The 27,075-nt window shown below is 43.4% G+C and overlaps 1 protein-coding gene across 27 annotated transcripts in view; it reads right to left on the bottom strand.

The window, feature by feature from the left end:
• The window catches only part of IL1RAPL2 (interleukin 1 receptor accessory protein like 2), a 1,479,614-nt gene extending 1,467,587 nt beyond the window's left edge, over nt 1-12,027 (bottom strand). For 16 of the 27 annotated variants that reach the window (XM_059883624.1, XM_059883625.1, XM_059883626.1 and 13 more), the window contains exon 1: nt 11,672-11,761. The gene's annotated coding sequence lies outside the window, so the exon portion shown is untranslated. Of the gene's footprint in view, nt 1-1,170; nt 1,309-3,429; nt 3,518-8,851; nt 8,941-10,814; nt 10,901-11,671; nt 11,787-11,903 lie in introns of those variants that run through there. The other 11 variants (XR_009493477.1, XR_009493478.1, XR_009493480.1 and 8 more) reach the window with 6 other exon arrangements.
• Between the last annotated feature and the right edge of the window lie 15,048 nt (nt 12,028-27,075).

Raw genomic sequence — 27,075 nt, 5'->3', positions numbered from 1 at the left:
TAATGAGCAATAAAACAAAACATCTAGGCATAAATCATTACTTCCAAGCTCCTTTACATTAGAGCATTCATAACTATTTACATAAGTCATGAACATTTTGAAGACATACCCACTAGAGAAACATTTTCTCTAATTGTATAGTATATGAAAGATTTCTAAGGGTGGTCTCAGAAAATGAACTCAGTAGTACCTTTGTAAAAATGATTTGGGTTTCAGTTATATTATTTATCTATATCTAAACCTCCAAATCAGTTTGGAAAAAATACATGAATTCCAGAACTGTGTGTGTGAAAACTACTCATCTTTATGGTAATGATGACCCAATATGCAAGACAACAAGAGACAGATGAAAAGAACAGACTTTTGAACTATGTGTGGGAGAAGGTGAGGGTGGGATGATTTGAAAGAATAGCATTGAAACGTGTATTACCATATGTAGAATTGATGACCAGTGTAAGTTCAATGCATGAAGCAGGGCACTCAAACCTGGTGCTCTGGGACAATCCAGAGGGATGGGTTGGGAAGGGAGGAGGGAGGGGGGGTTTTGGGGGTTCAGGATGGGGGGACACATGTATACCCATGGGTGATTCATGTCAATGTATGGCAAAAACCACAATATTGTAAAGTAACTAGCCTCCAACTAAAACAAATTTTTAAAAACTTTGTCTTTAATCACTTTCCCCAAACCTAGTTTGATGTAGATTAGTCTTAGGTTATAAATCCTATTACCTAGTACATGTTCCCACATTTTCTTAAATGGAAGCTACCAAATCATCTTTTCTAGATGTTCTGATGTCTTTAAAATTAGTGGGAATGACTGCATTACACTATACAAACCATAATAGAAAATTATAATACAGTATAATACTAACAGTCCCAGTCAATGCTAAGTGACCCCAGTTCAGTCGCTCAGTCATGTCTAACTCTTCGTGACCCCTACAGCACACCAGGCCTCCCTGTCCATCACCAACTCCTGGAGTCACCCAAACCCATGTCCATTGAGTCGGTGATGCCATCCAACCATCTCATTCTCTGTCGTCCCCTTCTCCTGCCCTCAGTCTTTCCCAGCATCAGGGTCTTCTCAAATGAGTCAGCTCTTCAAATCAGGTAGCCAAAGTATTGGAGTTTCAGCTTCAACATTAGTCCTTCCAATGAACACCCGGGACTGACCTCCTTTAGGATGGACTGGTTGGATCTCCTTGCAGTCCACGGGACTCAAGAGTCTAATCCAACAGCACAATTCAAAAGCATCAATTCTTCGGTGCTCAGCTTTCATTATAGTCCAACTCTCACATCCATACACAACTCCTGGAAAAACCATAGCCTTGACGAGATGGACCTTTGTTGGCAAAGTAACGTCTCTGCCTTTTAATATGCTGTCTAGGTTGGTATAATTTTCCTTCCAAGGAGTAAGTGTCTTTTAATTTCATGGCTGCAGTCACCATCTGCCGTGACTTTGGAGCCCCAAAAAATAGTCTGCCACTGTTTCCCCATCTATTTGCCATGAAGTGATGGAACCAAAGTGACCCCAGACTGGTACTTTTTGAGTTTTTTTTTTTTTAATGACTTCACTGTTTTCCTTCGGCAGATTTTCTAATTTGATTCAAGCATTTGTTCATTCACAAATGTTTGAGTGTCAATCACATGTCAGACACCATGGTGGACATCAGAGATGTGACAATAAAAGATACAATCCCTAACGGATACCTAGGAGCCCACAGAGCAGTGGAACGACAGAGAAGTGAAGAGGCAAATATGATACCATGTGCTAGATGCTAAAATAAAACTAATCACAGGGTACTATAGGGACATATAATAGAAGTTATCTAATTTAGATGGGACGAGAGGGAACAAGCCAGAGTTGTTTGTGAAGTTTTCCTGAAAGAAGTTATCACTGAGCTGAGTTTTAAAGGATAATCAAGAGTTACCAAAAAAGTAGTGGGTAAAGGATGATTGAAGATGAACTTTTCCTGGTGGCTCAGATGGTAAGGAGTATGCCTGCAATGCAGGAGACGGGTTCGATTTCTGGGTCAGGAAGATCCCCTGGAGAAAGGAATGGCAACTCAAGCCAGTATTTTTGCCTAGAGAATTCCATGGACAGAGGAGCCTGGTGAGCTACAGTCCATGGGGTCACAAAGTTGGACACGACTGAGTGACTTAAACTTTCAAGAAGATTGTACTGTAACATATGCTTATGTGGTAATCCAGACAAGAAATAATGTGGTCTTGAATGGTAGTAGCAGTTCAGAAGGAGAGTAGGAGAGAGATGAGAGACATTTGGGAGGTATTACTCAACACAAAGTGATTCATTGGAATAAGGGAGGGGCAGAGTCTAGGAATAAGCTTGGATCAAAGGATGAATAAAAGAATCATCAAGTTGCATTAAAAATACAGAAGTAGTGTGAAGAGAAAGTTAGATTTAGCTTTGAACATGTTAGGTTGAGTGGATATTTTCAGCAGGGAATTACATATATATGGTATCAAGTGCTAGAAACACAAAGAGATGCCAAGCTTTTACTTTGCTGTGGGTGAAAGAAACAGCAGACCAAGTTCATTTAATCTGTGCATAAAATAAAAAATAATTCTGACAGAGGACCTGAGGAGCTTCTGTATGAAAAAGTTTTATAGTGATGACTTTTTGGTAACTGGAGAAGGAAATGGCAACCCACTCCAGTATTGCCTGGAAAATTCCATGGATGGAGGAGCCCAGTAGGCTACAGGCCATGGGGTGGCAAAGAGTCAGACATGAGTGACTTTCACTTTCTTTTCTTTTTTCTTGGTATCAGCTTTTGTGTGTCTAATTGGCATCTTTAACATGTACACAACAGTAGTTTTGATTTCCACTGGCAGCCTAACAGTCATTCTATTAGCTGCTGCTAAGTCACTTCATTGTCTGACTCTGTGACCTCATAGATGGCAGCCCACCAGGCTCCCCCGTCCATGGGATTTTTCAGGCAAAGAGTACTGGAGTGGGGTGCCATTGCCTTCTCCGCACTTTTGAGTCCCATCTTATTTTCCTTATAGCATTTGTCTCCTAATGAGACTCATTTTGCAAGGTGCTTGAAGGAAAGTTGCATGGCTCAAGGTAGCCTGGAGTTAAAACTCTTCTCCAGGTCCTCCCCACCATTCTAGGCAAAACAAAGAACTCTCACCCAAAGAAAAATTAGACATTAGGTTGACTACGCCCAGCTCCAAGCCAGCCCAGCCTCTGGCTGATCTCCAGAACTCCCTGCCCCAGCCATTTAAGAGAGAACTACTCCAGCAACCTTGCAGAAGAACAGGCCCCCTTAAGACAGTAGCTTTCTCTTAGATAAGTGCAGCAGTTCGTTAATCTGACTGCTGCCCCTTCTCACCTCATTAAAGGTCATCTGTTCCTGTAGAATGCTAGTCTTGTTCTTTTTCTGAGCCTCACCTACTCTAACTCCGTACCTTTCATTTTTGGTGCCGAAACCCAGGAGGTTGAAGTTCTCCTCTACGGCCAGCTGTTGGGAGCGTGGAAGCCTGCTGAGCCCACTTTCCTGCCCGGGCTTTCAAGAACTCTTCGAGAGGATGCCCTGTGCCTTCGTGAGCGATACAAGTCCTATGTAAGAGCTTTATTGGTTTTCCACATACTCCGAGGACTATTGGCCTGCCTCTCTCTGCTTTCTCTATACTCTTTTTTGCAAGACCAACCAACTCCAGGACAGAGGCCTTTTGCCATTCGACTGCTTTACATACAACACTCCATTCAAGCCGGCCCCTAAATTAAGGTAAGATCCAATTTGGACGGTTTTCTAGAGGCACCCTAAAACTTAGTCCTCTCTGGGTCCCAGGGACTCCCAGCCTAGGGCCACTCTAGGCGATGGTGGGGGATGCTCCACCTCAACACAGAGCTCTGTTCTCATAACTATTGCGACTATGGGTTACGACTCGAGCTCCCAATAGGAGCTTCTGCTTGCCTTTCAATTATGGGGTCTGTCTGGCCAGTCTGTCCCAAAGGATTCCTCTCTGACCTGTGTTCTCAAAAGTCTCAAGCCACTCTCTCTCACTGAACTCAAGGCTAACCGCTTAAAACAACTCTGTACAGACCTGGCCTCAATATTAATTAAATAACCAAAATCACTGGCCTGAGTTCGGGACTTTTGATTACAGTATTTTATCAGATCTCACTAACTTCCTCAAACGGAATGGCAAAGGGTTGGAGATCCCATATGCCCTAGCCTTTTGGGCCCTTTGGAGCAGGCCTTCCCTATGCAAGAACTGCTCTACCCATGAGGTCCTTCTATGCACCTTGCCTCCCAAACAAAAGGGCTCTTCAACTAACCGCCAGTCATGACCTTCCGCACCCCTAGAGTTTGACCCAGTGGACGAGCCCCCTCCTTATCTGCCACCCTGCCAACCCTCTCCTTCCCCCTCATCCAATTTACCTACTGACCCCAAAATCTCTCCTGACTCCCCCTCAATCCCACTACCCCATCTCCCTGACTCCCCCTCCCCTCTTCCCTCCCCTCCTGCCACATGGTCACGTACCCAACATATGTTTCCCCTGAGAGGTAGCAGGGCCAGAGGGCCCCACCCAAGTCCACATGCCATTTTCATTGTCAGATATTATGAGCCAGATAGCAGATACAGAAAAGAATTCCTGAGACTCTCCCAGGCCTATAACCTCACATGGAGTGACATATATCCTAAATGCCACTCTCACTCCAGATGAAGAAGACCGTATCTGGCAAGCAGCAAAAGCCCATGCCAATCACTTACATAACCAAGACTGAGATAGCCCAGTTGCTGATTAGGTGGTGCCTCAATTATATCCCCACTAGACTTACCAGCCCAATGACCCAGGTATCAAGAGACTCAATCATATGATTACTTGCCTTCTAGAAGGAATGCAGAAAAATAACTCATATCTATGTCAATTATGATAAAGTCAGAAATCACCCAAGGGGCAGACAAAAATCCAGTCTTATTCTTGGCATGCCTCATAGAGGCAGTCCAAAAGTATATCAACCTAGATATCACCACCCCTGCTGGGTTACTCTACCTTCATGTTGAATTCATCAGCCAGTCCGCCCGACATTAGACGCAAGCTTCAACAACTAGAGAAGGGCCCTGAGACCCGCCCCCCCCCCCCAAAGAGACCTAGAAGTAGCCTTCAAGGTGTTCAATAATAGGAAGAAGCTAAGAGAGAAAGACGTGAGAGAAAACCTAAATATGCCCTTTTGGCGGTAGCAATTAAGGACGAGATCAGCCCAGCCCAAGTCATCCCAGACTGGAATTTAAGACCCCCTGCCCCCCCGCCCCCGGCCTGGACCCTGCTTCCATGCAACCAGTCAGAAAGATGGGTAAAGGCATGCCCAACCTGTGGCCAGTGGGGACGCTGAAAGATGGACTGTCCCCAGGGACGTGCTGATGCCCCTGGAGAGGTCCCCACCTTCCAAACCTGGAGAATGGAATGTCCACAGAGATGCCCTGGCGCCCCTGGGGAGATCCCCAGTTCTCCCCAGAACCCCAGCCCAACACTACGAGAGTTATTCCAATGATAGAGCCCAGGTTCCAGCCCCCCAGCCCGTGTTCCACAAGCTTGGAACTTAGGGTAGACAGGGTAGTGGCTGGAAAAAGGACGACCTTTATAGTAGACACTGGAGCCGCTTTCTCAATTTCCTACTCTGGCCTAATTCAAGACTCAACTCAAAATCAAGGGAGTCTGTGGAGTTCCCTTAAGGCCAAAAATCAGCCCTCCATTACTCAACCCTCATACAGTCATTCCTCATAATGCCTAAATGCCCAATGGCACTCCTAGGGAGAGATCTATTATCCAAGTTGGGAGTCTTTATTACCATACCCCCACCTCGATACAGTCTATATATTCTGCATGCAGATGGCACCTGGACAGTCCCTATCCCTCACCCCCGACTCTCCCTTGGATCTACCTGCCTTAGACCCCCAAGTCTGGGACACTGATCACCCATCCATAGCCAAACATCATCCCCCAGTCAACATTACCCTAAAAGACCCCTCGACTATAATCACCCAACAACAGTATTCTCACCCCAGAGGCCCACAAGGGAATTAAGCCTATCATAGACAGTCGTCTTCAAGCCTCTATCTTAATTCCTACCCATTCACCGCACAACACCCCTATTCTGGCAGTAAGAAAGGGACCAAATTCTTGGGGACTGGTCCAGGACCTGAGAAAAATCAATGAGGCTATTACGCTGACATTTCCAGTAATCCCTAATCCTTAAACCCTTCTGTCTGCCATACCCTCAACTGCAACCCACTTCACAGTATTAGATCTCAAAGATGCCTTTTTCACCTTCCCCCTCCACCCCTTCTCCCAACCCCTTTTCGCCTTCACCTGGCAAGACTCTGAGACTCATATTTCACAACTAACATGGACAGTTTTCCCCCAGGGATTCAGAGACAGCCCCCACTTTTTTGGATAGGCTTTACAAAAGGATCTACAGACATTCGAACTAGCCCCAAGTCATCTGCTCCGCCCAACCCGAAAACTCTGTCTCCAACATACTGCCAAACTCCTTGGGGCCCTGTGATCCTGGGGTTATCGGGTGTCCCAATCCAAAGCCCAAGTAGTACAAACAAACGTCACCTACTTGGGGCTCTCCATATCTCACCACCAAAAAACTATTCCCCCAGACAGAATCCAGGCCTTAATTAACTGTCCACTTCCAAAAACAAAAAGGGAACTCCTGTCTATCCTTGGCCTCCTAAACTTCTTCCGTATCTGGATCCCTAACTTCTCCCTCATTACAAAGCTGATCTATGAGGCAACTAAAGGATGTCTGGATGAGCCCCTCTTTAACCCCTCCTCACTGGACAATCCTCTTCGCCAGCTCACCCAGAGCCACCTCTACACCTGCCAGATCACACCAAACCATTCTTTCTCTTTGCCCATTCCAAACAAGGACAAGCCCTGGGACTTCTATGTCAGCGGGCCGGAGACACCTGGGCTCCCATAGCCTATCTGTCAAAACAGCTTGACATGGTGACCAAGGAGGTGGCCTCCCTGCATACATGCCATGGCTGCTATCGCAGCCCTTGTACCCGAAGCAAACTCTCTAGACATGCCCCTTTAACAGTCTGTTCTCCACATACCTTCCAAGACTTCCTGTCACATTGGGCTTTCCTCTCCCTTCCCCCTTCCAGGGTGCAAGTCCTACATGCCTTTCTCCTCAAACCTCGGCTCTCATTCCCCCCCCCCCCCGCTCTCCCCTCCCTGTCAGCTTATTACCCATGTCGTCTACAACAGACCATCTCCTACATAGCTGCAGCCTAACAGTAGATCCGACCCAAAACTCCTTTCAACATTTAACAGATCCGCCCATCCTAGACCCAGATGCCCCACACTGGTTCATTGATGGCACCTCTCAGAAATCCCCACCCTTCGCAGCAGGATATGCCATCATCCAGGGGGCCCTTTGCCACAATTACAAGACCCAGACAATTGAAGCTTCACTTCTGCCACCTCATACCACCTCCAAACAGGCAGAACTGATAGCTCTCACCAGAGCTTTGACTCTGGCTAAAAATCTAAGGGTTAACATCTACACAGACTCTACATATGCCTGTAACATACGTCACTCAAACATCCTAATATGGAGAGAGAGAGAGGTTTCCTAACCCAAAAGGGATCCCCCATTATTAATTCAGACCTGATCCACAAACTTCTAGAAGCAGCACTCTTACCAAACAAAGCCGCCATCCTCCACTATAGGGGAATTCAAAAGAGAAGTCTCATATCAGCCTACAACAATGCTGCAGACCAGAAGGCAAGGGAGACAGCCCTATCCCATCCCTCCCTCCAGTCCCCTGTCATTTTAGCTCTGACTCCATCCAACCCTCCCACCACCAGAAAAATCCTCTCTCATCTACACTCACTTTTTTTTTTACACTCACTCTCTCATCCCTCATCCAAGACACTCCCAACAGTTCCTCTGTAACCACTTCCCCATATCCACTGCTGACCAACAATATTTAGGTAACCTTACCCACTCCTGTCAAACATGTCAATGTATTAATCCCAATTCCAACCTTAAACCTACCTCCTTTCCAATCCACCAAATGCGAGGCAGCCTCCCAGCACAGGATTGGCAGATACACTTTACTCATATGCCCCCAGTTTGGTGATTCAGATACCTCCTGGTCCTGTGGACACTTTCTCGGGATGCGTAGAAGCATTTCCCACTACAAACAGAAGAGCCCACACTCTGGCCCAAATCCTCACAGAAATTATCCTCAGGTTTGTGATAAGGGCCTGGAATTTACTTCCAAGGTCACCCAACAACGTGTCCAATTCTTACAGATAACCTGGAAATTTCACATTCCATATAGTCTCCAGTCCTCAGGAAAGGTAGAAAGGATGAACAGAATAATCAAAGAAACTCTTAGCAAATTAACCCTCAAGGTACATCTGGATTGGACTAAAATTCTGCCAATTGTTCTCAGAGTGTGGGCTTTGCCCAGAAAGCCCCTGGGGCTGAGCCCCTTTGAGGTGATGTACGGAAGGCCCATGCTCCCTCCTGGACTCCCCGCTGAACCTCCTCCCATACCAAGCTTCCTACACTCCCCTCTGCTGGTGGAACTCGGCAATGCCCTCTGGAAATTCATCAACCACAACCTGCCTACCCCGACCCCCAAGCCCCCTTGACAAACTGGGGACATGGTCTATCTATCAGATAATCCCCAGGGTGACCTAAACCCAAAGTGGCAGGGACCATTCAAAATCATACTGCTTACCCCAACTGCAGCTAAACTCGTGGGTACACCTCTCTCACCTAAAACGGGTCACTTCTAATGCTGCACTGCCCTCCTTAACTGACCCATATCAGGTCTCTTTCACAGGGCCTACCTCTTTAAAAATGACCCAGCGACAACCTCTGTCGACCATCCAAGAAGACACTGAATGATCTGGACACTCTTCAACCTACAGCTGTTCTGACCCAACAGCTCCAACCCTGATATAATAGAGACATGCCTAGGCAAAAGCTTGTAGTTAACTCTTATCATGTTATTGAAATATACAACCCACTTTGCCTGAGATGTCAGCCTTGGACAGATTAGTACAACTTAAAGCAAAAAAAAAGGGGGGGGGGGCAAAGAGACAATTCTTTTTTTTTTTTTCTTTTAAAGCAGAAAACTAAGATTTCTGTCTGTCTGGATATATATGTATGTCTCAGTATATGTCTTTGTCTCTGGATAATATTGCTGAAGTTAATTTATAAGTGAGCTAAACAACAGTTCATGGTTTCTGAAAGAAAGTAAGATGCATGTTTTCAGTAAAAAAGGTATAAGAGAATTGCATTTTATTAAGAGAAAAAGGAAATATGGCTTATAGATAGCTGTTCTATGAATGGACAAAGTGATGAATACAGAAAGTATAAAAAAGGTTTGTGGCAAGTAGAAGAGAGTTTTGTGCATGGTACAAGTGTCTTAAGACATTAAACTGCCTTTGCAAAAAAAATATGTTTCTATCCCATTACCCACTGAAGTCGTCACCTGGGTACACCTCTCTCACCTCACCTCTGATCCTGTGCTGCCCTCCTTAACTGGCCCATATCAGGTCTCTCTCACAGGGCCTACCTCCTTAAAAATCACCCGGTGACAACCTCTGTCGACCATCCAAGAAGACACTGAATGACCTGGACACTCTTCAAACTACAGCTATTTCTGACCCAACTACTACAAGACCTCTGGACCAGCACCCTGTCAGGAACCTCCTTCGAAGACCTGGCCATGCTGGTGTCTCAACTGTGGCTTCAGGGAACCTTCTACAACCTGACTCCAGACGAAATTGGTTTCTTTACTCTAATTCTCTACATCATTCTACATCCTAATGAACACTGTTCCTCCTCAGATTCAAGCAACCTCCAACTTGGGGCCTTCTGCGCCTCACCCTGACTGGCCTCTTCTGTCTCTAACTATAACTGCACTCTTAATCTTAGTCCTTGCTATAGGCCTAGTAACTATCTCCCCTCAGGACTGGTCACTTATCCTTTGTCTTTCCATTGGTATCACCTAGGTTGTTAGCTGTGTTCTACTCCTAGGGTACTATTTCCTCTGCACTGCCTAACTAACAGAACCATGACTCCTCTGTTCCTTATCCTTGCTGTGCTCCCCAGCCTTCTGGCTAGTCCCTGCCCTTGCTCAGACATTTATTCCTATGTTCATTCCTCATGTTATAATACAGCTCCAAGACCATGCACCATGAACCTGGGGGAGAGGGGAAAGTCCAAACCCCTACTCACTGTTAAAGTACAAAAGAGAGGAAGTTTCATGAGCACCTGCCATAAGCCAAATGGAAAACAATGTTTCTATCCCATTACCCACTGGGGGTACTCAGATGGGGGTGGGATACTAGATTAAAATCAGAAAAAAAAGTTATAAAGAACTTAATTTCCCAGTTACAGGCGACCCCTGAGCCTTACAAACACCTAGACCTCCTTTCCCAATTACAACCTCTCATGAAACCTCCCTCTGATAACCAACACCTTACCTGCCTTCTCAACTCTTCTAATTCTTCCAGTACACGCAACACACATCCCAGTGTTGGATATGCATGTCACAGTCTCCTTCACCATACATAGCAATTCCCTTACCCTCAACATGGCTGTCACAGGACAACTATACCTTCCCTTCCCAACAAAAAACCACACAACTTATTGGGCCAGTGTCTGACAATGTCCTACTCTCAGCCTCTTCAAACCCAACCTGTATCAACTACTCTAGTCCCAACTACACTGGTCTTAACAAACTCCGCTCCCTCCTCCTGTTCCACTTGGGTTCTCTGGAACAGTACAAATAATTGCACCAACCTGGGAATCTTCATTTTCTCTGGGACCTATGCATATTCATGTCTCCCTCTTGACCCCCCTGGACCTTGATCTTGGTCTTCCTGACCCCAGGTCTAACATTCCTCAAAGAAGAGGTAGAACAAATAGTCTACCCCCAAGGGAAAATTTCCCACAGAAAAAGACAAACTGTCACAGCCCCCTTCCTGATTGGGACTGGCATAGCAGCAGCCCCAGGCACTGGGACTGGGGGCATCTCAACCTCGACCCATTTTTACTACAAGCTGTTCCAAGAACCTAATGAGGATATGGAGCAAGTAGCAGAGTTCTTCATTTCAATACAAAAACAAATTAACTCATTAGCTTCCGTGGCCCTACAAAATAGGCGAGCCCTGGACCTTCTCATGGAGACGGCAATGGCACCCCACTCCAGTACGCTTGCCTGGAAAACCCCATGGGCAGAGGAGCCTGGTAGGCTTCAGTCCATGGGGTCGTGAAGAGTTGGACATGACTGAGCAACTTCGCTTTTCATTTTCATGTATTGGAGAAGGAAATGGCAACCCACTCCAGTGTTCTTGCCTGGAGAATCCCATGGACGGGGGAGCCTGGTGGGCTGCCGTCTATGGGGTCGCACAGAGTCAGACGAGACTGAATTGACCTAGCAACAGCAGCAGCAGCAGGGCCTTCTCATCGCAGAAAAGGGAGGGACCTGCCTTTTTCTAGGGGAAGACTGCTGCTATTTTGTTAATGAAACAGGCATAGTCCAGGGTAGAGTCAAAGAACTTAGAAGCAGAATTGAATGCCACAAAAAAAGAGTTAGAAAACCTGTTCCAACACACCCTCCCTTGGTTACTCCCTTTCTTGGGACCATTGGTACTTACCATTTTATTCCTCTTATTCGGACCCTGTCTCTTCAATCTCTTTCAAAGGTTTCTCCAAGAATGGATTCAGGCCATCTCTTGAGACCAAGTCAAGGCTGTCCTTTTGCTTGAAACCCTGGCAGTGAGAATAAAAAATCAACACTATGGGCCTTAGACTTCCTTCCTCCCAGACTGCAAACCCCTGACCCTCATTTATCAGCACAAAGAAGCACTGAACATTAACAGCACCCACATCTCTTTCTCTTTTTATATATATTCCTTAAAGTCTGGAATGAAGTAAAGTTGCATGGCTCAAGGTAGCCTGGAGTTAAAACTCCCCTCCAGGTCCTCCCCACCATTCTAGACAAAACAAGGAACTATCTCACCCAAAGTAAAAATAGGCATTAGTTTGATTACGCCCAGCTCCAAGCCGGCCCAGCCTCTGGCCGATCTCCAGAACTCCTTGCCCCAGCGATTAAGAGAGAATTACTCCCAGCAACCTTGGAGAAGAACAGGCCCCCTTAAGACAGTAGCTTTCTACATACATGCCTAAATATACTTACTCTTTTCTTAGATTAAGTGCAGCAGCTCGCTAATCTGACTGCTGCCCCTTCTCACCTCATTAAAGGTGATCTGTTCCTGTAGAGTGCCAGTCTCATTCTTTTTCTGAACCTCGCCTACTGTAACTCTACACCTTATAGTGCTTTATTACTCATCGCCTGTTTCACATGACCCTCAATACACATACTAGAAAACAAGAGGGCAGTGATCTTATCTGTCTTACATTTGTATTCATATCTCTTACAGTTCTCATATAGTATCTCATATGTATCTCATATAGTTGTTAGTATCTAATAACTGCTCAATAAATATTTGTTAAAAGCTGAATAAATGAAAACTTTTATTCAGAGACCTTTTTGTCTCATACTGCCTGGTTCTGGGTTGCATGATGTTATTCTGTGTGTGTATGTCGTGAGATTGGTAAGTTTATGTGGTTCATAAACTGGCTGTGAATATATATATGTATGTATGTGTGCATATATATATGTGTGTGTGTGTGTGTATATATATATATATATATATATATATATATATATGGCTTCCATGGTGGCTCAGAGGTTAAAGGGTCTGCCTGCAATGCGGGAGACCTGGGTTCGATCCCTGGGTTGGGAAGATCCCCTGGAGAAGGAAATGGCAACCCACTCCAGTATTCTTGCTTGGAGAATCCCATGGACGGAGGAGCCTGGTGGGCTACAGTCCACGGGGTTGCAAAGAGTCAGACACTACTGAGCTTTTTTGTTGTTGAAGCCCACCAGGCTTCTCCGTCCATGGGATTCTTTATTTTTACAGAATGGACAGACATAAAATGCAGTCTGTAAAAAATAGATTTTCCAGAAACTAGTCATTAGCCCTATTAACATACTGAGAATTCTAATCCGTTTAATGATAGAAGAATAAACTTCTGACTTTGTATACTTTTTACAGTACACTGAAACACAATAAAAGACAAGTTCTAAAAATATCACTGAAGACTTCTGCACTTACGTTTTGAAAATTTTACTCCAGGGGGCAGTCCCAAGATAGTGGAAGAATAGGATGGGGAGACCACTTTCTCCCACACAAATTCATCAAAAGATCATTTGAATGTTGAGCAACGTCCACAAAACAACTTGTAGACGCTAGCAGAGGATGCTGGTGGAGGACACCTGGCACCCAGAAAGGCAGCCCAATCTCTTCAAAAGGAGGTGAAGTGAAAGTGAAGTTTCTCAGTCAAGTCTGACTCTCTGTGACCCCATGGACTGTAGCCTACCAGGCTCCTCCATCCACAGGAATTTCCAGGCAAGAATACTGGAGTGGGTTGACATTTCCTTCTCCAAGAGGTCTTCCCCACCCAGAGATTGAACCTGGGTCTCCCACATTGTAGGCAGATGCTTTACCATCTGAGCCACCAGGGAAGTCTCAAAAGGAGGTAGGACAAAATATAAGAGATGAAAACTGAGACACAAGATTTAGGGATGGAGACCCGTCCTGGTGAGGGAGTCATGAACAAGGAGACGTTTCCACACAATAGGAAACCCTCTCACAGGCGTGTCTGTGAGGATCTTTGGAATCTCAGAAGGCAACATAACTGGAGGGGGGGTGGTGGCGGGGGAAGCACACAGAATACACACCAAACCGCAACTGCCAGTGGAGAAGTGGCCCAGATACTGTGCGTCTGCCCAGCAGCAAGTAGGGCTGGGCAAGGAGGTGCAGGCTGCATCATCGGTCCCTAGGGTAAGGACTGGGCTTGAATGCCTTGAGGACAATCTAAGGGAGCTAAAGTGACATAGCAACCCCCAAACCATGGGATCGCCAAAAAGAAAAAAAAAAGGACCTTTCCCGCTAAAGACTCTAATCCTGCATGGTGACCCCTGGAGCCCTCACAGAACAAAAGATTGTGCCCCTAACGAATACCAGAGGAGAGCAAGATGGCTGCCGTTTAGGGCCCTACCTCCCTGGAGGCAGAGAGGCATGTATATGACAGCCAGAGCTGGAAGTCAAGGAGTGGCTGCAATACTGGCCCCAGAGATCACATCCTCTGGCAAACTAAGCAGGCTGCCAGTTGCTTACCACATCTTCCTGGGATCTTGGGTGGTTCACATCTGCCAGTAGTGTCACAGCCTGAGGTAAGCTCCCCAGAGGAGACATACATCAAACCTGGGACTGTGCCCTCACAGCATATAGGGGAAACCAAGCAGCCTGGACCATGGAGATGTATAATATGCATGGCCCACCTGGGACACTCCACTTGCCAAGCACCCAGTCACTTGAGCAGCTTGGACCTGGGAAGGGCACAAAACGCACAGCCCATGTGAGTCTGTGACCTTGCAGAGCACCCAAGAATCTGAGAGGCTTAGACCTGGGAAGCGCTCAAAACGCAGGGCTCACCTAGGACAGTGCCCTTGCAGAGCACCCTGGAGGCTGAGCAGGGTGGACCTGGGAAGTACACATCACCGTGGGCTGTGGCCAACCCAGTGTGGCCCATCCACTGCGAGCACTCCCCACACACGCCAATGGTGTTTGTTTGCAGTGTCCCTCCCTCTCCACAGCACAATCGAACAAGTGAGCCTTGGCCCACTCTTGTCAAGACAGAAATTAGACACTGAAGAGACTTGCAAACAGGGAAACGCAAAATAAACAAAGAAAGGGGAACCACCTCAGAAGTGACGGACAACAGAATAAAACCCTGCAATTATTGCTAAGACTGTGTATTTGAGGGGCAGCTATAGACCTTGAGAATAAGTACAAGCCAGAAGAAGGGACTGACACAGAACTGACCCCATACTGCCCACAACAGCTCCTGAAAAACTCCTAGCTATATTTTTACTATTATCACCTTTTAAATTTTTTTAAATTTTAGTTCTTTATGACTCTTACCTTTCACTTTTATAGCCTACTATTACCTTTCAAAAAAAAAAAAACAACCCTATTTTTAAAAACAAATTCCATATATATTTTTTAATTTTTGTGATCGATTTTGTTTTACATTTTTTATATTTGTCAGAGTCTAACCTCTACTCTAGGTTTTTAATCTTTGCTTTTTTATATTTGTAATCAATTTTGTACCTTTAAGAATCTAATCTTCAGTATCCATTTTCACGTAGGGATTTGATTACTGGCTTGATTGCTCTCTCCCCTCTTGACACTCCCTTTTCTCCTCCAAGTGACCTCTACCTCCTTCCTCCTTCTCTTCTTCATATAACTCTGTCAGTCTCTCTGGGTATGGAGAGTTGTTGGCTGTGGAGTTGGCTGTTGTTGGCTCCACAGTTCCTGGCTGTGGAGAGTTGTTTCACCATCAGCCTAAAGGTTTCATCTTCTGTGGTATATGGATAGAGAAGTATTTAGGCTACTGTAAGAGAAGGACTGAAATCTAGAGGCAGGAGGCTTAACTCCAGAACTTTAGAACATCATAGAACTCCTTATTCCAGGGAACATTAATAGACAAGAGCTAACCCAAAAGTCTCCATACCTACACTGAAACTAAGCTCCACTGAAGAGTCAAGTTCCAGTGCAAGATACACCACGCTAATTCTCCAGCAAAACAGGAACACAACCTTAAGCATTAAAAGATGGGCTGCCCAAAGCCATGTCAAGCCCATAGATACCCCAAAACTCACTACCAGACACCTCATTGCACTCTAGAGAGAAGATATCCAGCTCTACCCACCAGAACACAGACACAAGTTCCCCAAACCAGGAAACCTTGACAAGCCACTGGCCCAACCCCACCCACAGGGAGCAGAATCCACAATTAAGAGGAACAACAACCTGTTGGCCTGCAGAAACGGCACCTCAAACACAGCAATCTAAACAAAATGAAAAGGCAGAGAAATATTCAGCAGGTGAGGGAACGTGATAAAAAAAAACCCACCAAACCAAACAAAAGAAGAGGAGATAGGGAGTCTACCTGAAAAACACTTCAGAATAATAATAGTAAAGATGATCCAAAATTTTGAAAACAAAATGGAGTTACAGATAGACTAGAGACAAGGATTGAGAAGATGCAAGAAATATTTAACAAGGACCTGAAAAAATAAAGAAGAGTTGATCAATAATGAACAATGTAATAACTGAAATTAAAAGCACTCTGGAGGGAAACAACAGTAGAATGACTGAGGCAGAAGAGAAGATAAGTGAGGTGGAAGATAGAATGGTGGAAATAAATGAAACAGAAAGGAAAAAAGAAAAAAGAATTAAATGAGGACAACTTCAAAGACTCTGGGACAAGGTTAATCACCCCAACATTCGAATCATAGGTGTCCCATAAGAAGACAAAAAGAAAAGGAATTAGAAAATACTTGAGGAGATAATAGTTGCAAACTTCCCTAAAATGGGGAAGGAAATAGCCACTCAACTCCAAGAAAACCAGAGCATCCCAAAAAGGTTAACTCAAGGCAAAACACCCCAAGACACATATTAATCAAACTAAAAAAATATTAAAAACTTAGAGCAAACACTAAAAGCAGCAAGGGAAAAGCAACAAATAACACTCAGGGGGATCCCCATAAGGATAACAGCTGATCTTTCAATAGAAACCCTTCAGGCCAGAAGAATCAAATAAATAAAATTAGAAATGAAGATGGAGATTATCACAACAGACAACATGGAAATACAAAAGATCATAAGAGACTACAATGAGCAATTATATGCCAATAAAATGGACAACTTGGAAGAAATGGACGAATTCTTAGAAAAGTATAACCTTCCAAAACTGAAACAAGAAGAAATAGAATATCTTAACAGACACTTCACAAGCACGGAAATTGAAAATGTAATAAAAAATCTTCCAACAAACAAAAGCCAAGGACCAGATGGCTTCACAGCTGAATTCTACCAAAAATTTAGAGAAGGGCCAGAATCTATCCTACTCAAACACTTCCAAAAAATTGCAGAGGAAGGTAAACTCCCAAACTCTTTCTATGAGGCTACCATCACCCTAATACCAAAACCAGACAAAGATGCCACAAAAAAGAAAACTACAGGCCAATACCACTGATGAACATAGATGCAAAAAACTTTAACAAAATTCTAGCAAACAGAATCCAACAACATATGAAAAAGATCATACATTTGACCAAGTGGGCTTTATCCTAGGGATGCAAGGATTCTTCAAAAGTCACAAATCAATGTGTTACACCATATTAACAAGTTGAAAGACAAAAACCATATGATTATCTTAATAGATGCAGAGAAATCCTTTGACAAAATTCAACACCCATTTATGATAAAAAAAAAAAAAAACCTCCAGAAAGCAGGCACAGAAGGAATATAACTCAACACAATAAAAGCCATATTCAAAGAAACCCAAAGCAAATATTATCCTCAATGGTGACAAATAGAAAACATTTCCTCTAAAATCAGGAACAAGGCAAGGGTGCCCACTCTCACCACTAATATTCAACATAGTTTTGGAAGTTTTAGCCCACAGCAATCAAAGAAAAGAAATTTAAAAAAAAGGATTCCAGACTGGAAAAGAAGAAGTACAACTCGCACTGTTTGCAGATGATCCTCTACATAGAAAACCCTAAAGACACCACCAGAAAATTACTAGAGCTCCTCAATGAATTATAGGATATTGAAAGGGGAACTCCACGGGTCGGTAGATGCCCAATATGCTACTGGAGATCAGTGGAGAAATAACTCCAGAAAGAATGAAGGGATGGAGCCAACACAAAAACAATACCCAGTTGTGGATGTGACTGCTGATAGAACCAAGGTCTGTTGCTGTAAAGAGCAATATTGCATAGGAACCTGGGATGTCAGGTCCATGAATCAAGGCAAATTGGAAGTGGTCAAACAAGAGGTGGCAAGAGTGAATGTCGACATTCTAGAAATCAGCGAAATAAAATTGACTGGAATGGGTGAATTTAACTCAGATGACTACTACTGTGGGCAGGAATCCATTAGAAGAAATGGAGTTTCCATCATGGTCAACAAAAGAGTCCAAAATGTAGTACTTGGATGCCATCTCAAAAACGACAGAATGATCTCCGTTCATTTCCAAGGCAAACCATTCCATATCACGGTAATCCAAGCCTATGCCCCAGCCAATAACACTGAAGAAGCTGAAGTTGAATGGTTCTATGAAGACCTACAAGACCTTCTAGAACTAACACCCAAAAAAGATGTCCTTTTCATTATAGGGGACTGGAATGCAAAAGTAGGAAGTCAAGAAACACCTGGAGTAACAGGCAAATTTGGCCGTGGAATACAGAATGAAGCAGGGCAAAGGCTAATAGAGTTCTGCTAAGAGAATGCACTGGTCATAGCAAACACCCTCTTCCAACAACACAAGAGAAGACTCTACACATGGACATCACCAGATGGTCGACACCAAAATCAGATTGATTATATTCTTTGAAGCCAAAGATGGAGAAACTCTAGACAGTCAGCAAAAACAAGACCGGGAGCTGACTGTGGCTCAGATCATGAGCTCCTTATTGCCAAATTTAGACTTACATTGAAGAAAGTGGGGGAAACCACTAGACCACCCAAGTATGACCTAAATCAAATCCCTTATGATTATACAGTGGAAGTGAGAAACAGATTTAAGGGACTAGATCTGATAGATAAGAGTGCCTGATGAACAATGGACAGAGGTTCATGACACTGTACAGGAGACAGGGATCAAGACCATCCCCATGGAAAAGAAATGCAAAAAAGCAAAATGGCTGTCTGAGGAGGCCTTACAAATAGCTGTGAAAAGAAGAGAAGCGAAAAGCAAAGGGTAAAAAGGAAAGATATAAGCATCTGAATGTAGAGTTCCAAAGAATAGCAGGACAGATAAGAAAGCCTTCCTCAGTGATCAATGCAAAGAAATAGAGGAAAACAACAGAATGGAAAGACTAGAGATCGCTCCAAGAAAATTAGAGATAGCAAGGGAACATTTCATGCAAAGATGGGCTCAATAAAGGACAGAAAATGTATGGACCTAACAGAAGCAGACGGTATTAAGAAGAGGTGGCAAGAATACACAGAAGAACTGTACAAAAAAGATCTTCATGACCTAAATAATTACGACGGTGTGATCACTCACCTGGAGCCAGACATCCTGGAATGTGAAGTCAAGTGGGCCTTAGGAAGCATCACTACGAACAAAGCTAGTGGGGGTGATGGAATTCCAGTTGAGCTATTCCAAATCCTGAAAGATGATGCTATGAAAGTGCAGCACTCAGTATGCCAGCAAATTTGGAAAACTCAGCAGTGGCCACAGGACTGGAAAAGGTCAGTTTTCATTCCAATCCCAAAGAAAGGCAATCCCAAAGAATGCTCAAACTACTGCACAATTGCACTCATCTCACACGCTAGTAAAGTAATGCTCAAAATTCTCCAAGCCAGGCTTCAGCAGTACGTGAACCGTGAACTTCCAGATGTTCAAGCTGGTTTTAGAAAAGGCAGAGGAACCAGAGATCAAATTGCCAACATCCACTGGATCACCAAAAAAGCAAGAGAGTTCCAGAAAAACATATATTTCTGCTTTATTGACTATGCCACAGACTTTGACTGTGTGGACCATAACAAACTCTGGAAAATTCTGAAAGAGATGGGAATACCAGACCACCTGACCTGCCTCTTGAGAAACCTATATGCAGGTCAGGAAGCAACAGTTAGAACTGCACATGGAACAATAGACTGGTTCCAAATAGGAAAAGGAGTACGTCAAGGATGTATATTGTCACCCTGCTTATTTAACTTATATGCAGAGTACATCATGAGAAATATTGGGCTGGAAGAAGCACAAGCTGGAATCAAGATTGCCAGGAGAAATATCAGTAACCTCAGATATGCAGATGACACCACCCTATGTCAGAAAGTGAAGAGAAACTAAAAAGCCTCTTGATTAAAGTGAAAGAGAATAGTGTAAAAGTTGGCTTAAACATTCAGAAAACTAAGATCATGGCATCTGGTTCCATCACTTCATGGGAAATAGATGGGGAAAGAGTGGAAACAGTGTCAGACTTTATTTTTTGGGCTCCAAAATCACTGCAGATGGTTAACTTCAGCCATGAAATTAAAAGACGTTTATCCTTGGAAGAAAAGTTATGACCAACTTAGACAGCATACTGAAAAGCAGAGATATTACTTTGCCAACAAAGGTATGTCTACTCAAGGCTATGGTTTTTCCAGTGGTCATGTATGGATGTGAGAGTTGGACTGTGAAGAAAGCTGAGTGCCGAAGAATTGATGCTTTTGAACCGTAGTGTTGGAGAAGACTCTTGAGAGTCCCTTGGACTGCAAGGAGATCCAACTAGTCCATTCTAAAGGAGATCATTCCTGGGTATTCATTGGAAGGACTGATGCTAAAGCTGAAACTCCAATACTTTGGCCACCTCATGTGAAGAGTTGACTAATTGGAAAAGTCCTTGATGCTGGAAGGGATTGGAGGCAGGAGGAGTAGGGGACAACAGAGGATAAGATGGCTGGATGGCATCACCAACTTGAGGGACATGAGTTTGAGTGAACTCTGTGAGTTGGTGATGGACAGGGAGGCCTGGCGTGATGTGATTCTTGGGTTCACAAAGAGTCGGACACGACTGAGTGACTGAACTGAACTGAATCAATGAATAGAGTAAAGTCGCAGGATATAAAATTGATACACAGAAATCCGTTGCATTTCTATACACGAACAATGAGAAAATATAAAGAGAAATTAAGGAAACAATCACATTCACCATTACAATGAAAAGAATAAAATGCTTATGAATAAATTTACCTAAAGAAACAAAAGATCTATATATAGGAAACTCTAAAATACTGATGAAAGAAAATAAAAATGACACAAATAGATGGAGAAATATACCATCACTGTGGATGTGAAGAATCAATATATTGAAAATGAATATACTACCCAAAGCAATCTATAGATTCAGCACAACCCCTATCAAGCTACCAACAGTATTTTTCAGAACTAGAACAAATAATTTCACAATTTGCATGGAAATACACAAAAAAACTCCAATAGCCAAAGCAATCTTGAGAAAGAAGAATGGAACTGGAGGAATCAACCTGCCTGACTTCAGGCTCTACTACAAAGCCACAGTTATCAAGACAGTATAGTACTGATACTAAGACAGAAATAGAAATCAATGGAACAGAATAGAAAGCCCAGAGATAAAGCCATTCATGTCTGGACACCTTATCTTTGACAAAGGAGGCAAAAATACACAATGGAGAAAAGACAATCCCTTTAACAAGTGTTGCTGGGAAAACTGGTCAACCACCTGTAAAAGAATGAAACTAGAACATTTTCTAACACCATACACAAAAATAAACTCAAAGTGGATTAAATATCTAAATGTCAGAGCAGAAACTATAAAACTCCTAGAGGAAAACATAGGCAGAACACTCTCTGACATAAATCACAGAAGGATCCTCTGTGACCCACCTCCCAGAGTAATGGAAATGAAAACAAAAATAAACAAATTGGACCTTATTAAACTTAAAAGCTTTTGCAAAATGAAGGAAACTGTAAGCAAGGTGAAAAGGCAGCCTTCAGAATGGGAAAAAATAATAGCAACTGAAACAACTGACAAAGAATTCATCTCAAAAATGTACAAGCAGCTCATGTAGCTGAATACCAGAAAAATGACCAACCCAATCAAAAAGTGGGCCAAAGAACTAAACAGACATTTCTCCAAAGAAGACATACAGATGGCTAAGAAACACATGAAAAGATGCTCAACATCACTCATTATCAGAGAAATGCAAATCAAAACCACAATGAAGTACCATCTCAGGTCAGTCAGAATGGCTGCCATCAAAAAGTCTATAAACAATAAATGCTGGAGAGGGTGTGGGAAAAAGGAAATTTTCTTACACTGTTGGTGGGAATGCAAACTAGTACAGCCACTATGGAGAACAGTGTGTAGTTTCCTTAAAAAACTGGAAATAGAACTGCCATACAACCTAGCAATCCCACTGCTGGGCATACACACTGAGGAGACAAGAATTGAAAGAGACATGTACTCCCACATTCATTGAAGCACTGTTTACAATAGTTGGGACATGGAAGCAACCCAGATGTCCATCAGCAGACAAATGGATAAGGAAGTTGTACATATACACAATGGAATATTACTCAGCTGTAAAAAAGAACACATTTGAGTCAGTTCTAATGAGGTGGATGAAACTGGAATCTATTATACAGAGTGAAATAAGTCAGAAAGAAAAACACCAATACAGTATATTAATGCATATATCCACACACCTATGGACACCTTATCTTTGACAAAACAGGCAAGAATATACAATGGAGAAAAGACAATCTCTTTAACAAGTGGTGCTGGGAAAACTGGTCAACCACTTGTAAAAGAATGAAACTAGAACACTTTCTAACACCATACACAAAAATAAAATCAAAATGGATTAAAGATCTAAATGTAAGACCAGAAACTATAAAACTCCTAGAGGAGAACATAGGCAAAACACTCTCCGACATAAATCACAGCAAGATCCTCTATGACCCACCTCCCAGACTAATGGAAATAAAAGGAAAAATAAACAAACGGGATCTAATTAAACTTAAAAGCTTTTGCACAACGAAGGAAACTATAAGCAAGGTGAAAAGACAGCCTTCAGAATGGGAGAAAATAATAGCAGATGAAGCAACTAACAAAGAATTCATCTCAAAAATATACAAGCAACTCCTGTAGCTCAATTCCAGAAAAATAAATGACCCAATCAAAAAATGGGCCAAAGAACTAAACAGACATTTCTTCAAAGAAGACATACAGATGGCTAACAAACACATGAAACGATGCTCAACATCACTCATTATCAGAGAAATGCAAATCAAAACCACAATGAGGTACCATTTCACACCAGTCAGAATGGTTGCGATCCAAAAGTCTACAAGCAATAAATGCTGGAGAGGGTGTGGAGAAAAGGGAACCCTCTTATACTGTTGGTGGGAATGCAGACTAGTACAGCCACTATGGAGAACAGTGTGGAGATTCCTTTAAAAACTGGAAATACAACTGCCATACGACCCAGCAATCACACTACTGGGCATACACTCCAAGGAAACCAGAATTGAAAGATACACGTGTACCCCAGTGTTCATTGCAGCACTGTTTATAATAGCCAGGACATGGAAGCAACCTAGATGTACATTGGCAGATGAATGGATAAGAAAGCTGTGGTACATATACACAATGAAATATTATTCAGCCATTAAAAAGAATGCATTTGAATCAGTTCTAATGAGGTGGATGAAACTGGAGCCTATTATACAGAGTGAAGTAAGCCAGAAAGAAAAACACCAATACAGTATACTAACGCATATATATGGAATTTAGAAAGATGGTCAGAGAAGGCAATGGCAACCCCCTCCAGTACTCTTGCCTGGCAAATTCCATGGACGGAGGAGCCTGGTAAGCTGCAGTCCATGGGGTTGCTAGGAGTCGGACATGACTGAGTGACTTCACTTTCACTTTTCACTTTCATGCATTGGAGAAGGAAATGGCAACCCACTCCAGTACTCTTGCCTGGCAAATACCATGGACGGAGGAGCCTGGTGGGCTGTCATCTCTGGGGTCACACAGAGTCGGACACGACTGAAGCTACTTAGCAGCAGCAGCAGCAGCAGCAGAAAGATGGTAACGATAACCCTATATGCAAGACAGCAAAAGAAACACAGATGTATAGAACAGTCTTTTGGACTCTGTGGGAGAGGGCGAGGGTAGGATGATTTGGGAGAATGGCATTGAAACATGTATATTATCATATGTGTAATGAATCGCCAGTCCAGGTTTGATGCATGAGACAGGGTGCTTGGGGCTGGTGCCCTGGGATGACCCAGAGGGATGGGATGGGGAGGGAGGTGAGAGGGGAGTTCAGGATGGGGAACAGATGTACACCTGTGGCAGACTGATGTCAATGTATGGCAAAACCACTAAAATATTGTAAAGTAATTAACCTCCAATTAAAATAAATAAATTTATATTAAAAAATAAATAAAGCAAAAAAAAATGCATATATGTAGAATTTAGAAAGATGGTGATAACGATCCTATACACAAGACAGCAAGAGACACAGATATAAAGAACAGACTTTTGGACCATTAGGAAGAAGGGGAGGGTGGAATGATTTGAGAGAATAGCATTGAAACATATATATTACCCTATGTAAAATAGATGACCTGTGCAAGTTTGATGCATGAAGCAGGGCACTCAAAGCCAGTGCTCTAGGACAACCCAGAGGGATGGGTTGGGGAGGGAGGTGAGAGGAGGTTCAGGATGGGGAGACACATGTGCACCCATGGGTGATTCATGTCGATGTATGGCAAAAACCACCACAATATTGTAAAGAAATTACCCTCCAATTAAAATAATTAATTTTTTAAAAAAGAAAAATTGACTCCTGCCCAGAGAGGAATCCATCAAAATGGAATTTCACTTGAGTTTTCAGATGAAGCAGGATATCACTGATTCATTTACAGGCACCCTCGTGTCTGCCAGCTCATCCTCTGGCTGCTAACCTGTGGATAGGCACACTAACAGAAGTCACAAGAACTTTTCCAGCCCTCACCTCTAAGAAAATGTCAATGGATCAAATACCATCTCTGCAAAGGAGGGATTTGAAAAACTACCCCAAACCATTGGCATCTGCCTGCTGTTCCAGGTGACTTCCACAGATACACAGGACTCCTGGAGATTGATCTTAGATGCCACCACAGACCTAGGAATGAAGGTTGATTGTGTATTTCAATCTCAGTTCAGCTCAATCATGAGACTGTATATCTTTGGAGGGATTCACGTTCCCTTGCCAACACTTCTCTTGCTGCTTGTATACCTAGTTATGTCAAATTGGTAGGGGATGGGGCACTATTCTGAGAGGCGCTAATGAATCAAGGAGGTTAATTCCCCTCTGAGTGACATAACTACTGCTACTGCTAAGTCGCTTCAGTCGTGTCTGACTCTGTGTGAGCCCACCAGGCTCCCCCGTCCCTGGGATTCTCCAGGCAAGAACACTGGAGTGGGTTGCCATTTCCTTCTCCAATGCATGAAAGTGAAAAAATAAAGTGAAGTCGTCCGTCATGTCCAACTCCAAGCGACCCCATGGACTGCAGCCCACCAGGCCCCTCCATCCATGGGATTTTCCAGGCAAGAGTACTGGAGTGGGATGCCATTGCCTTCTCTGTGAGTGACATAAGGATACACTATTTAGAAGTTTCCCTATTCCCACATACTCTCACAAAGCAGTTGTTATATGAGCCAAAAAAAATCATCTGGGTAATCAAAAGAAGAATTTCAATAATGAAAATTTTATTCAGGGATTAGAATATCCATTGTTACTCTAACCAAGACTTTGTCTTCTCATATCAGGGCCAGAGAGACTTGCAGACTTACATGAAGTTGAGTATGTGTACACAGGTGGATAGATGGGGTTCATGAACCCTTATCTGGTCAAATTGTTTTCATAGTGTATTTATCTCACTGGATAAAAACTTTCCCTGTAAGAAGTACATCCTAAAAGAATTCTATTTCCCATACAAAGAATGACAGATCTACAGTCAGAAATGCTCTCAAGTGAGATAAAATTGTACACACTGCTCCATTTGCTACAGATTCAATCAGCAGGAAAAGAGGTAATGTAAATACTACTCTGCTAAAGCTCCTTATAGAAGACAGCTAGAAAATGTGGACTTGAAAGCCTCATGTCAGCTGTTGGAAACATACCAAATCCAAGGTTACTTCTTGGATTTGTAAAGCAAGTAAAGCAAGAAAGTTTTGCTTTACTGGAAAATTAGCTCTGCTTAACCCAGTAATATCAACTTCTATTTGATAGTTTATAGACATTATAGTGTTTCATTTTGTTTTGTCGGGCACAGATGAAAGAGGTCCAGCATTATCCATCATGAAATGTTGACAACTCTGTCTCCAGCATACATGCTGAATCTGACCATGTCTCACAATCTGCACTGCATCCATCTTGTCCTAAGCCACTCTCATTGCCAGCCTGGATTACTGTCATAGCCGCTTTACCAATGTTCCCCACGCTGGCATTGACCTCCCACCTCATTCTACCCCCAGCACTACAACCAGAGGGATCCTGTCAAAATAAAAGTCACATCAAGTTATTTTTTTAACTCAAACACCCCATCCCAAATTTATCACTGTCTTACTTGAAGTAAAAGCCAAATTCTAGCAGAAAGTAGCAAGGCTGGAATTTTAGCCCATCCTGTCTCCAGAGCTCACCTCCTTAGACACAGCTTCCACAAAGCTTTGAACTTTGAAGCTGGCCTCCAATTAGTTTTTATCTTGTCTACTTTTCCCACAATAGACTTATATCATCCTGTTGCTGGGCTTCCCAGGTGGCGCTAGTGGTAAGGAACCCACCTGACAAAGCAGGAGACATAAGAGACATGTGTTAGATCCCTGGGTCAGGAAGATCCCCTGGAGGAGGGCATGGCAACCCACTCCAGTATTCTTGCCTGGAGAATTCCATGGACAGAGGACCCTGGGAGGCTATGGTCCATAGGGTTGCAAAGACTCAGACACAACTGAAGCAACTTAGCATGCACACATCCTGTCATTCTCTGGTACTCCAGACCCATGCTTGAGCCCTTCCACTTAGGCTTCCCTTTTCCTGTTTGTGCCACATATGGGGAGCTTTTCCTTGCAAACCTCCCACCCTCTATCTCACCAGGCATTTATTCATCCATTCAAGACATATATATGGACCAACTACTACAATGTCAGGCACAGGGAATATAGAGGTGAATTCTGACCTCAGTCTAAGAGCTCAGTTTAGTGAAAACAGAAATGAGTATCTGCCTACGTTTAACAGAACGCTATCAGTAGAGAGGAATCTCAGAGACCAGAGCCATGATCTCTCTGAGGTGACAGCTAGTTAATGTGCTAAACATCTGCCCTCTCAGATTA

The sequence above is a fragment of the Bos taurus genome, chromosome X, assembly GCF_002263795.3.
Source record: "Bos taurus isolate L1 Dominette 01449 registration number 42190680 breed Hereford chromosome X, ARS-UCD2.0, whole genome shotgun sequence".
In the NCBI taxonomy this organism is placed as follows: Eukaryota; Metazoa; Chordata; class Mammalia; order Artiodactyla; family Bovidae; genus Bos; species Bos taurus.
The sequence above is the reverse complement of the archived record's forward strand: the minus strand, read 5'-3'. Positions and strand labels throughout refer to the sequence as shown.